The following is a 14445-nucleotide window of genomic DNA, read 5'->3' on the forward strand; positions in this document are numbered from 1 at the left end:
AGTGACGTCATGATTTCTGACTTTTCGACCAAAAACGGCATATGTTCAAAAAATCATATAAAATCGCAAGATAGACATACAGACATGCCGTAAACGCCATTCGACTGCCAATACCATGAACAATCAAATGCCTATCTTCGATTATTGATTATCGTTCCGCATTTTCCAAAATATTGAACTGAATCTTGGCAATTTCTCGTGACTACTTCACGACCATGATACATGCATTTCTTAAATTGAACTTTTTTAGCCAAACACGTACACATATGATAAATTGAATGTCACCATCGTGTTCTACGCCCCAATTTACCTATAAAACATGTGTCACAGGCTGCGAATATCAGTTTTGATTTTCGAGGATATGTGCCTACCGGGTTGACCTGACCTTGACCCTGACCTATGCTTGACTGACTCCTACATGGAGCTGACACTCTTGTAGGCCTTATATGATGGATTGTGCACCGTTTTGACAGAGTTTATGACGAGAGGCGCCCATTGCGAAGTCCTGAAGTCCATGCTACTGAAAGCCCGATTTCAGGTGTTTGACCTGACCTTGACCCGACCTGTGACCTCAAAATTCAATTTTAAAGTACTCATCTGAAGCGTCTCGTCGCGTTCTTTCGTTTGCCGCCTCGTGCGTTTCGCTGCGCCTATTGGTTCTCGAGTTATCGGCTGGGGGCTATCGGGGGGGGGCTATCGCCCCCCCCCCCCCCCAGCAAACGGTGGGTGGCGAAATACCCCAGCAACTGCCGGGTTAATTGAAGGTGTTCCGCCGCTACTGGTATTCTCGTATGCTTTACTCCGATGACGGCTATTCAAAGCCTCTCATCTGGCGTCAAATATGCTAAGCTACAACTCGTTCTAGTTCTTATGCACGGGGACGAATGTAATATATATTAACCTAGTAAAAACTCCAGCTTAAAAGATCAGCAGCTCAAAGCAAGCAAATTCAGCTCTTGACCAAATTTAACAGCAAACCTCGCTGGCATTTTAGTGGGACTAATGACTAATGAAAAATATCCCTAGAACCGCGATAGTCACTCGTGATGGCTGTCCTGCTCTTGTTCGGGCAAAACACAATATCTTTGAGGAATCGGAGAGACTGCACCCCTTGCCCTTTCAGTATGTACGGATAAACTGCCGCTGCCTGTCGAGGACCGCATCCCTGGCAGCCGGGACTGGTCTGTCATGTCTGGATCCTCTCGGACCACGCCGTTCACCTTGACCTGAAGCAGGCCACCACGGGGACTGACTACTGGATGAGGCATGGGGTGTGGGCCAAGGTCCCGCATCACCAACCGAGCGGGCCAGTCTGCCCGGCGGGCTGCACCGTCTGGGAAACAGACACATGACACAACATGAGTCCATAGGACAACTGAGACATATTAGGGACATGAGGTGCAGGCAGACTTTGAGACGGATGTTTCGGCGACCGTTCGACAGGTCTGGCTAGCAGCGGGCCGAGTTTATAATTGGGATAGTGGGTGTAGTGCGGTTGGACGATACAAAGACTGAAGGTGCCCAGAGGAGGCGGTGATACTCGAAAGGATGGGATCGCTGAGGAGTAGGTACATGTTGACAGGCCGGAATCGTAAGCACATACATAGTAAGGCATCGCGGAACAAGCAGATCTGACGAGTCGGCGACGAACTTTTAACAGAAGCAGATACATTGGGTTTGTTACTTCCGATCCCCTATAGGCTTATCGTATCATTCTTCAAAACACTTAAAGGAAATAGTTCACTTTCACGAAATTATTTTTTTGCAATGGATTTGTGATTTTTTATGTTCAAAATGATCAGCAAAGAAAATAAAACCTTTTTACAACAAAAGATTATTTTCTATATTTTTGATATAGGAAGAACTTTTCAGTTTCTGTAAGGCACACGCGATCCAGTATGAAAAGAGCATGGGTCTGGAAATTCTTCAGAAACTAGAGAAATTATCGCGGCCACCGGCATTTGGGCGATCTGCTCGTGCTTTTGTTACTGGAGCGCCTCACTGGAGCGAATTTCTCTAGAGTTCTCGTAGATAATTTCTCTAGTTTCTGAAGAATTTTCGGGACCCATGCTCGTTTCATACTGGATGCGAATATATGCAAGGCACACATCCTCAACGCAAGACACATTTTTCGGGACGAGAAATAGAATATCTTTGCCTAAGGTGATCGTTGGGCTGTAAAAGCTCCTGATTTATGCTCGTCTCAGCCCAAGCTACGGAACTGCTATTCCAGTTCAAAACCCATGTTAAAATGTGAACTATTTCCTTTAAGGTGAGCAATAACCGTCTAGGAATCGATGTTCTGCTTTATATTAATAATCAATAAAATACCAACGCGTAACTACTTCTAGTTCCATTAGTGGACTGCAGCAAAATGTACACGAATAAACGACCCACATTTAATTACAAAACATGATCAGTTACCAGTTCCCACTTGTGCCGCCAAGCATCGCTACTCCAACAATACATAAATCCAAAGAGTCCGTATCGATGTCGTTATACGCCCGCTAAACATCTCGAAAATTGAATGCGCCTTACAACGTCTACCCTGTCTGAGTTCCGCTTTTGATTGACAACAATAAAAACAGCGTGAGTACAATTATAATTATAGCAATTAACACACGTTTAACGTGCTGTCAGTTAACATACATTCAATGCTCTGCCAGGGTACTCAGATACTCAGATACCTATTAGAAGCTCTCCTCCGCCGTCTGCCTGTCACCTACACATGACAGCTCTGCCAGGGTACTCAGATACTCAGATACCTATCAGAAGCTCTCCTCCGCCGTCCGCCTGTCACCTACACATGACAGTCGGTGACACCCAGCTCGGTGCAGCTGATGACGTCCCGCGGCTTGGGCGGCCCGTAGCCCTTGACGACGCTCCTCCGGTGCTGCGGGTTATCCAGCGTGTACACGTTCTGCGTGTTCAGCACGGTGTGTCGCTGCTTGGGCGGCAGGTCGGCCAGCGGTCGGTACCGTCCGGCTGCGTCTCGGACCACGGGTACCGGCTGTGGCGGGCGGTGGTCCCCGGGCTTCACGGAGACCAACTGAGGACCGTGAGGACCGTGAGGACCACCAGCGCCCCGGACCACGGGCACCACCGCCGGCCGGCGCAGTGGCGAGCCGCCCTTCACCGGTACGATCAGCACCACTCGCTTCCCGGCGCGGCGCGGTCCTGCGCCGTGACCGGCCGGGAGTCTCACCACGTACGGTTGGCCGTGCGCACCGCCCGGGGGCAGACGGGCCACGAAGGAGCCTGGCGGAGGCCGTGGGGGCCCGCCGCCGGTCAGAGTGGAGCGGATCAGAGAGTTAATGCCGGGCGGGAAGTAATCCGAGTCGGCTCGGCGAGGTGGGCGTGCTTTGGGAGACGGGGTTCTTCTGGATGGTCCGACTGCGCTGGGTGGGATCGGAAAGGGTGGACTGGTAGGCGGACTACTTTTCCAGGGATTTAACAGATCCAGAAGACCCCTCTTTTCAAACTTCGACTGGCTCTTGCCCGCGATGTTGTTCCGACTGGAGTTGTGAGCTCCATCTGTCGAGGTCTTTCCGTCCAAACCACCAGCCGCCGTCCGATCCTCTACAGCAGAGGAGTTGTCTGACCTGACCTTGGTGTGGTGGCGGACCTGGCTCCGGCTGTGTGGCGGTGCTGACGGCTCCCAGACAGTGTCGAGCTTCTGGTGATCATCTGCCCGGCTCGCAGACACCACCAGAAGCAGACACAGAGACAGGAGCTGACGGACGGAAACAAACAGTCGTTAGCCGGGATTATACATACGGAGAAGCGTAGCTCCATGACATGGCGCGACAACGGTGACATGATACAGACGCGTGACGAATTGTGTAACTCCCGACTTTTCACGGTTAATTCGTAAGGTTATATTATATTCGTATAATATTAATCAAATGTGACATAATATTTGTGCGTAATTCATGATGTAACACGGTGATAGAAACGTAATTCAAGTGGCAAAAATATGCATGGGTTTAGGTCGGATTTTTTACGTTTTATCCAGATTCCAGTTAATCTTCATTGTACGTTAGTTTACATGAACCCTAAACCAGGATTTCCGTGGCAGGCCGTTTATCTCACCTGTAAACACCGAGTCATTTTCACAGTCACGAAACGAAGCCCACTATCGCAACTTCACAACCCCTCCACGGTCACTGCGCGCCCCGAATCGCGTCGATGACACCGCGTCACCCGACTGACCGCTCACACGTCACGTCACAGCGGTGCTGACTGCCGATACTCCGCGGCGGTCAGCTTTGTGACCCAACACACAGTCATCGGTCACCACTGTGACTCGACTGACCCGGCGTAACTTTCTGGCCGTATAGTGCCGGCCGGGTCTTCAACAGTTCACTTTCAACGAGCAGAGGCGAGTGCAGCAATCCATGGCGCGCATCACCCGACCATAGCGGTAACGGTGTTGGGGAGGTTTGGAAGGGGTAGAGGGACGGTCCAATGGGTGAAACGTGGGGCGAGAGTGTTTCACATAGGTTACGAGCTACTGGGTGAAACCTGAAATGCAAAATTAATCAGTATAACAGCGCACTTTATCGGCTTATTGCCTTCCAAACGCGGCTCCTGGGAGCGTCCTTGCACCGAGGTGTGTAAAAAGTTGAACGAGACCAGTTTTTACGTTTGGCGTAATGGAAGAAAGTCATGAGCTCACCGCACGAGGACGTATCGAAACGGAAATGTGGCAATGGGGCATCCCTTCACCGGGCATTCGGTCTTTTTTTTTCCTTTGGTTATCGATACTCCGTGACTGGGCATTAGGGAATCGGTGAGCGATATGCGTGCGCTTAAGTGCAGACATTACATGCATGCATGATCAGCAACTCGATGTGAACTGCTATTGTGTAAGTATGTTCTTATACAGCCTTAAACCGTGTACCGCATAATCATTTTCATTCATCGCATTCACACACACATGATTAGATTTTTTGTCACTCGCTGTCCACTTGTTTATTTTTATTTATTTATGCAGGCATTGACCTAATTCCTGTATATCAATGAAATATAAATTATGCCAAGTGCATAAATGATACATGCGCATAACAAATTAAGTTTGTAGTGTTGTATGACAATCGGACCACAGCACCTTTTATAATGCGCAATTAATATCTCTTTTTGCATCTGTTGCTTGCTGAATTCGAAAACTGTTTTAATGTGGCAGGGTGTGCAGTAATTGTCACTGTATCTTTATGAGAGTCAGCTCCCACACAGAACCGGCTCAGAAAAAAATACACCGAGCCAATTTGCTTACGTTGGTGTTTCCTAGAAAGTACGAAGCTCCTCCTCAGACATTTATGATGACGCCGAATAAGTGTTACGTGATACGATGTGAAATGGGACAGTATATCAATTTCCCTTGGCTTATGAAGCCGTAATTCAAATTTAGATCATCCGGTGAGCTTGGTTGCCGTGCTAGGAGATGGATTATTAAGCCCCAACAATTAATTCACCATAGCAAAGCTCACAATACAGCTAATTATGACGCCCAAATTGTTTCACAACACGATGCCCACTGACAAATTCTGCGACATTTTTCCTTTAGTGAAATACCGCACTTCAGCGTGTGGCTGTACGCAAACGCAGACATGCGGCAACGCATAACACTATACGTGTATACCTATATAAGGCAGACACTGGCGCATAGTTTAGCACACAGGCAGACATTGTGGCACAGCATACCACATAGGCAAATCGGTAGTCGGTACAGTATATCACACAGGCAGACACTGCGGTACAGTGTGCCACACAGGCAGACATTGCGGTACAGTATAACACACAGGCAGACACTGCGGTATAGCATAAAAACACAGGCAGGCACTGCGGTACAGCATACCACATAGGCAGACACTGCGTTACAGTAAACCGCACAGACACTGCGGTACAGTGTGCCACACAGGCAGACATTGCGGTACAGTATAACACACAGGCAGACACTGCGGTACAGTATAATACACAGGCAGACACTGCGGTACAGCACACCACATAGGCAGACACTGTGGTACAGTAAACCGCACAGACACTGCGGTACAGTATACCACACAGGCAGACACTGCGGTACAGCATAACACACAGGCGGACACTGCGGTACAGTATAACACAGTAAACATGGGCGGCGCCACCGGGGGGGACGGGGGGGACAGGTCCCCCGCTATCGAAAGTTAGGGGGGTACAGTACCCCCCTATCGGCGAGGCCCGTTCAATAGTTGATAATAACGCATTGTAGAGTTATCCGTCGCATTTAATGCATCGTTGGTTAATCAAGGCAGGTTCTGAATAAAAATTGCTGTTGGGATGTATTGCAGGGGGTCCTGGCCATCTGCAAAAGGTGTGGAGCTGTGATGCCTGTAGTTATAAGGTGATCGGTAGCGGGGATCGTGCCCCCCCTTTTTGGGGCGCCAGGCACAGGGTTATTACCTCCCCACCCCACTGCCAGACCCCATTGCCGACAAAACCAAGTCTACTGAAATTCAATAGATTTCCGTTACTCTATGGATATTGTCCATTCCTAATATGTAAGTCAAATTCAAGCATGGCAGTTCTACCACAGGAACCATTTGAAATCTATGCCATTTAACCCCAGCACTTGGGGAGAAGTGTTCGGATAGATTACAGGCAGGACCAAAAAGCACGCAGTAGCCCAAGACCTTATAATTGGGTAGCATCGGCTCCCTCTCGTCAAGGGGTTCGATAGCACTCTTTTTTTTCTTCAAAACTAAGTTCGGTGGGCGGCCGAACGGCTGGGGGTCTAATCGAGCCCCCCCCCCCTCCCCTTCTTACGTCAGCGGCTGTGAAAATGCCATTACCAGCTGTTGAAACATGGCAGTTGCTTTTGCATGAGTGCACGAAAGGGTTTTAGGTAAGTACGTGATACGTGAAAGGTTCTACATGAAAATTGAGATACCTACACCAGCTTATCAAATTGTGCTCACTGTGGTGCGCTCGGTTTTACCTTGACTAGTCTTTGAATTATGGGGTGAAACAGACCAGCCAAGAGACCTGTTCCATAAGGAGAGCCACTAATGCTAAAGAGATGAGGGATGAGGTTTCCAGAGACCTTCATTACCTCCCAAAGGGGTGCCCCGCCATTTGCCAATCCCTGCTGTAGTTGTTACGATTGGAGGGTGAGTATGAGAACGATGCAGGTCGTGCCAGCTCGATCATGACGAACACAATGGTGCCGACATCACAGCTCTACTGCCATTTTTGACGAAGTTAATCAACAAGGACCGGAATCCAACCTGGGGCATTTCACCTGCAGAGGTCGTCGGACCTGAGACCCTTTCACTCAATTTTTTTTTTCAACGGTGCATGCGCTCGTTTTTTCCGCGAAGCTCTTGGTAAGAAAATCCATCAGAAAGTGTGATCAAATAACGGCTGGTGACCTTCCATGACCTAGCATGACCTTTTGAGTGACCACCGATGACATGACCACTGACGGCTAGCCATTAGCTGCACCCTGCCCGTTGCATATGGATCAGGTGGTGATGTCATGATTCTGAAATTATATAGCAGTTTTGGCGCACTTGTCAGAGCAGAAGACATTCCCACTTTTCCTCCATGACAATTTGATGGTGAAGCCATAAAGCTGACCAGACGTAAGATCGAAAATTTGAAAGTACGAAACGTAAGAATAGTTGGCACTGCTACTCATACCTAAGCAATTCGCAGCTTGTAGGAAACCAGCTTTGAGTTGGCAAGACTGCAAATTTTGATTTAGACTTTAGAGGCAAGGATGCTTGAAAAGGTGATCGATCTTAGGTGTCCTAGGATAAGTTTGGAAACGGGATGCACCATTCGATGTGTTTTGGGCTTTGCCAAGTTTCGCGGCGTTACGTGCCTCGTTTTTTTTTTTGCATACACGATCAGTATCTACTTTTGGGATTTTCGGTCAGGCAAGGTCCCCGTCCCCCCCTATCGAAAACCCGTGGCGCCGCCCCTGACAGTAAAGAAACACGGTAAAGTAACAGTACAGTATAAGCGTTTTTTTCTATGCTTATAAAATAAACTTTTAATAACTATTAATATGTGAGATGGTGCTTTTTGCCATGGCTCAGCGAGCAATGAATCAGTTTCCAGTAACGGAGTGTTATCGATTTTTTCCCTAGCTAACAAGCAAGGTAGTACGGCTCTCGCGGGTTTAAGCGGTAGGTTTTGCCTTTTTACATTTCCGGCTATATCTCAGAAACTAATCGATCTATACGATGAAGCAATTTTAGAGGAGCATGGCAGGCATGTGTACGAATAAATCGATTGCATCTTCAACCCCTAAAAGCCTAAGTCGAAGAAGATACACTGAAAGAAAAAATGACACCCTGTACGGGGTATTGACGGTCATGTCAAAAATAACACCCGAGTGGGGTGTTTTGAGGGGAGTCGCTGAGCTATTATAAATGGGGTGTTTGGCGTACACCCCAGGAGGGTTTCGACGCATAGTGGGGAGTCGCAGCCGCTAAAGGGGGGGGTCAGCGCCGGCCCACATGGGGTTCCGTTAGACTGCAGGTGACACCCCTCAAATATCAGCCGAGCACCCCTTTTTGGTCCCTAAGCACCCGACAGGGTGTCAAACTCCCAAATTAGGGTGTAAAATATAGCAACTCAACTCCCCTATTTTTCTGATATAACTCCCCATATTGTTCCTGACCCCCACGCGGGGAACCGCGCGCCTTCAGCAGGGAATCTCTCAGAGAAGTTTCACTCCCCTATACTTCCGAAAAACTCCCGGCGAGGATTAAATGTCCTTCGGAACGAGAATCTCAGACTATATTTATAACCGGGTGAGGAGTTACTCTTTCCGTTCGCGGCCTTGCGGCGCCCTGTAGTGTGCACGACCAACGTATGACACGGTAATCAGTCTAGATATCATCATGATATAGTTGGCCACTCTACGCTATGCACGCTTTTGCCTTAGCTCCAAACATGCACCAGCCATTCGTGAAAAACAGGTCCCGATTTTACCAACTTTAGTTTACGCCATCTATCGGTAGGATTTGAAGCTGAAAACACGGGGTGTCACTCCAGGATAATGACACCCCAGAGGGGTTTCAACGGGGGTGTCTCAGCGACACTCCAATTTTTTGGCCTGCAATTTTTTGGGAGTTCGCTAGCCGAACCTCTCCCAAGGGGGTCATGTACATTTTTGCGGCGTCAAAAGGTAATGGGGCTCCCGTGTCGGGTGTCACAACACCCATGACATCCTAAAATCATGAAAACGGAGCCTAATTTAGGAGTATTTTGGAGTATGTGGTGTCAGATTGTAAGAAATGGGGTTCCCCGATTTTTTTCAGTGTAAGCCGGAAATTTACTAAATTTCATAAAGGCAAAACTAACCGCCAAAACCCGCGAGACCTGTACCATACGTGCGGCCACCGCAAGTGTTTGTCACTCAGTCCCGACAGCGTAACAAAGCTGTACTGTGACAGGACCTGCAGCACTTACCGGTGACGATAACAGCACGTTACAGTGACGGTGACAGCGTCGTTCAGTTGTCGTTTGTATGTCTGTTGGTGTCAGCGGGACTACGCAGGGCGGCACGTCGGCAGGGCCATCAGGTCTGGTCGGGTCGCGCGGGGCGGGTCGCGCAGGGGCGGGGCGGGGCAGGCGGGGCGAGTAGTGCCGTGTGCGGAGCAGTGCGCCTCCCTGCCTCAGACTGGTGCCGTGCCCCCAGCCGGACGCACGGGGACGGAGCGCGGCGCGGCGGCCGCTGCAGCACTGCTCAGGTCAGTCGGTCAGGGGACAGGGACCCATCGACATTCTACAAGTGACAGGGGACGCATCTATATTCAACAGGGGAACGGGGACGCATCTGCAATGCACGAGGTTACCGAAATTCCTACATGCATATCTATATGTTTATTCTACACAGGGAACGCGCATCGTAAATGCAAACTGCAGGAGACGATTGGCGCGGGAGCATGGGCAACGCCAAATTTTTCAGCCAACTTGTTGCGTTTGCTCCTCTGCCTCCGTTTTGTTGGGTAATTTTCTGTTTAGACTCTTGATAATAACTGATGATATTCTGGACAGTTGGCAAGGACAGTTACATAGGAGTTCACAGTTCACATTTGTATGTGTAAAAAAACGCATGCATGCATGTTTTGATAACGAGAAAACAAACGTAAAATTTTATAGTATGATTAGTTACCTTTAGCTATATGTTCTTGGACACACAGCGTAAAATAAAAGCAAAAACAAGCCTGAATAAATGCAGAATAAAATACCAACAAAGCTGACACTTGAGCTAATAGAGAATTGTGACAAACTTCGTCAAAGTGTTTAGATCTTTGGAGTGTGCTATGTGATGACCGTATTCACTTCTTTGTTAGATGATAGTCGAGCGAAAAGTCGAGCAAAATATCGGTGGTAGGAAGGTATATACCTTTATGACATGGTATGTGATTGCAAGCAACTTCGAAATAGTCGTCCACTCCAGAAGTTTTGAGACTGCCCTCGTAAAAGCCCTATTAACTGTGCTAGATTATTGTCGTTTTCATATGTCCTCACCACAGTTGTCATAAGCGTACTTGCGTAATTTTGTTTTTTCTACGTTGCAAGAGACGGCTAGGGCATCACCCTGAACACGGCAAGTCGCACGCGTCTTGTCACAACGGCTTGGCCCTGCATATTACTTGTTTGTTGATTGTCAAAAAGGCCTTGCCTTCTTTATGATGAATTAATAGTATACATGTTGGACATAAATTAACATGAAAAATAATTAAGTTTCAAAATATGCTAAATTTCAAAGAGTTAACATTAATTAGAGAAAGTTTAAACTTTAAATTAACGGGTATTTCTATGCATTTCTACAACCTGAAAATAAATGTGCAGGGATCCACATTCACAACCAACGTACATACATTCAGCACCATGAGACCATTCGCGGCCATCGCTATGACTCACGATCATCTCATCTTATATCTCAAACGTAACGTCTGGATAATGTTATAATCCTTCGGCTTCGACCAAACCCTATTTCCGCCGGTCCTATTTTTTGTTCACCTCCGGGAACCTTTGCCCCGACTCCTGGGGGCCCATGGAGGATCGGTTACGTCGATGGGGATAAAAACTCGGCCACAGCAGGCCTTCTCCGCCTCTGGGGACAGCGGGGAGTCGGCTGCTGCCTGCTGTACCTCAGGAGACAACGGGGAGCCTCCGTTACCACCCAGAAGAAAGGCGACCTCGCCAGGGTGATGTGAAAAAACTATGTGTTCAGCAGGGCGCCATCCTCCAATATTAGCTAACCGCGCACTGGGGAGAGAAAAGGGATAATAATGGTTGATAGCGCTAAAGGCGGTAACAGCGTTTGCATATCAACTGAATCTCAGTGCATAGTGGCTTTAGGATGGTAAAAAGCATGACGGTTTCTATATAGATGCATTTTTTCTTGTTTTCTACTGTCATCGTTCTAGCATTATCTTTTTTGCGTATTTGGGCAATTAAGTATCTCTTTATGATAACTGATTCTGGTTTTGGTCAGCATTCATCCTTACTCTGTATTTATAGCAAAGAATGCATTGCAGTTATATATAAAAAAACAGTGTTCACCATAAACTAATTCAACAACTACAATGCTTGCTTTATTGTGTCTGCTTTCTATCAATGAAGTCCGTTTATGGGCCATTCAGAGTCCAACAGTACCTAATTGATGAGACACTCTCCTTCTTTAACCGCCTTTATTACCTAATGCACTGAGTGTGTGTTTATTCGTCAGTGACGTGTGGGGCAATCGGCAGTAAATGGCGCGCAGTCACACCCGTAGGGCTGTATGTGTCCGTGTGACAGGGGACGTGTTTAGAGAGTGCCACCCGTGCCTTGCATGCAGTGCTCGCTGCGGACCCGATGGCCATTGGTCGAGAGCATTGTCACACACCGACACGCCGTATGTATATACCTGCCTTCGGTTTTAACTATTACCCAAGTATTTCGATACCTACTGCATTATTTGCTACGGAGCTCGCAACTTGCAAACAGCTTTATATGATCTGAAGCTGTAGATACCCACATCTTTAAATAGGGTGAGCTTATGAAAGGAGACACTTATGAGTACCCCTCCCCATACACACGCACTCACCGCACACAGACACACATAATACATTAGGTAGTTCCATCGCGTCCCGTGTTAGTATATGATTAGTCAGTAATTCGATATATATGTATGTATTTAGGCGGGCCATTGCAAGCTATCCGTCCACACCGCATCGCATGCAGGTAGCCGGCAAGTACAGCATGGCATTTAGTGATAAGCAGTGTCGAAAAGCAGGTCGAGGCCTAGCATTGCCCTCAATCAGCTCAACTGTATGAACCTACCCGTACTTGAAAGCACCATCCCACTATGATGGGGAGATTATTCCTTATCCTTTCTAGCACACCTGGCTACATGGAAGTCCACCTCTGCTAGTGGCTGCTCTTCTCCGCGGATCACCGTATCGTATATGTTACAGTGCGTCCGCGAAATCCGTGAGTTTGCGAAGTTACTAGTTAATTCGCGAAATCCCTAGGGACTCCGCGAACTCACATAAACTCTCGTGAATCCGCGGAATCACTGCCGTGGCTCCGCGGATTCACTAGAGTTTCCAGTGCGTCCGTGAAGTCGCTGAAGAGTCGCGGGGATCTGCGAACTTCCTAGGTAATCCGCGGAATAGCGATTCTTTTTCAGTGAATCCGCGGAATAGCGACTCCTTTTTTCAGAGAATGTCCAAAAAAACGTTATTTAGTTCTTATGCCGATTATTCGTAGAGGCTCAAAGACAATTGGAATCATGTTGCCGATATGGTGGTACTGTTGTGCGTTGGCCGCCGCTTTGCCAAATTCAGCGGCGCTGCGCGCCGCCGATCTTACGCTATCTTTGAAAAACCTTAGGGGGGTCGCATCGACCACCCCCCCCCCCTGCCAGGGCGAGGGTTAAACTTTACTAATAACGCTAAGAACGTCACCAAACATACAGAGGCCGTCAAAAAGTAGGCCATTTGGAGGCCCCCTCGATAGAGAAAAGGCCCCCTGGCAAGCGGAATACGGAGGAGGGTGCCCCTTTGAGCCCGGGCACCCTCCCCTGGAAAATCCTGGGTGCGTCCCTGTTGGCCCGCATGACAATATCAGTCTATCGGAATAAAAACTTCGGGACATTATATAATTCCATTGGAGGCAAAAGTCAATTTTCTCTGGAATATAAACCTTTTTTGCTTTTTTTAAACCTACATCTCAAGCGCTTCCACTGCGCGTTCGTCTGACAAATAACGACTTGAGCACATGTCATTGCAGAGTTCGTGAATTTATGAAATAGATATTGTTGCCAAACTGTCAGTTTATTGCGATGTGGTTGCCAGTACCAGGGGTTTCCTGTTTTGTTAGGGAGCAAAATGTTCTTGTCTGACCAGCAAATAAAAGAAAAAATGTAACAACCCAAAGCGGCACTCACATAGGCCAAAGAGGAAAAACTCTGATCTAATTGGGTGGTCCATCGATTCAATAACGGCACTTTATATGTTGCGTCCCACATTGCTGGAATCCTGGCTTACTGCTCACCTGCCATTGCGAATACGTGTCTACCTCTCGAGCAGATCGCACTGATATTCGCTCATTTCATTGAAGTCCAAACTCATCACTGCATTGAAAACTGGTACGGCACACAATGAAAAGTTTCAGAGATATCTGAAAGAACTGGATCAGGCGACCCGGCCGCCCCAAATGGTATGTGGTTCGTTCTTACATACATACATAAATGTAATAGTCCGAGCAATCAATCTTTTGCCGATAGCTTCGTTGACGGGTGACCTTTCAAGGCAGCTCAGTCAATGTGAACGACATTTACCAACTACTATTCGATTCAGCTCAGTCGATAGTTGTTTTCCTTGCGGCTGTTATTTATTTGCAGTAGCTTTTCGCTGCACACCCCTAATAATTATAATTATGATAAATATACTCAAGAAAAACACCGAGGAAAGAGTCACAGTAAACAAATTACATTCTATGTAAAATTAATACATCGTTAGTGGATGACTTAGCAAACGCTACTTTCCATAACTGTATCTTCCGGCTGTTTTGTTTCTGAATCTGAATACTGCACTAGTGGAAGTTGTGCAAAGTGCATGTAGTTGTGAGTTTCTGAGCTAACTGTTTCTCTCATCCGGTGCGATAAGTTTATACAGCCTCCCCACTTGGAAACAGGCATAGTGATCCCAAATGTCTTAGCTTTCTTACATAATGATATCGACACCTGAGCTTTCTGACATCATAATACCGACACTTGAGCTCCCTGACATCAGCATTAGGTATACCAGCCGAGAAGGTATCGATCGGTAATTGCACAGTCATTATAGCAATTATACGGCAGATAACGGTCCAGCCTACGAAATGCGTTAAAGTTTTGTTCGCCTGTTTCTTTTTCATCTGCTCCGTTATTCAGTTTCGTTCAGTTATTACCCAAAG

At 47.5% G+C, this 14445-nt stretch overlaps 1 protein-coding gene across 1 annotated transcript in view; it reads left to right on the forward strand.

Annotated features, from left to right (window-relative positions):
* Positions 1-9641: 9641 nt before the first annotated feature.
* Positions 9642-14445, forward strand: part of LOC122370360 (aminopeptidase N-like) — a 37379-nt gene continuing 32575 nt past the window's right edge. The window contains exon 1 of the mRNA XM_043345891.1: positions 9642-9740. The gene's annotated coding sequence lies outside the window, so the exon portion shown is untranslated. The remainder of the gene's footprint in view (positions 9741-14445) is intronic.

The sequence above is a fragment of the Amphibalanus amphitrite genome, unplaced genomic scaffold (assembly GCF_019059575.1).
Source record: "Amphibalanus amphitrite isolate SeventyFive unplaced genomic scaffold, NRLGWU_Aamphi_draft 001126F_arrow, whole genome shotgun sequence".
Classification (NCBI taxonomy): Eukaryota; Metazoa; Arthropoda; class Thecostraca; order Balanomorpha; family Balanidae; genus Amphibalanus; species Amphibalanus amphitrite.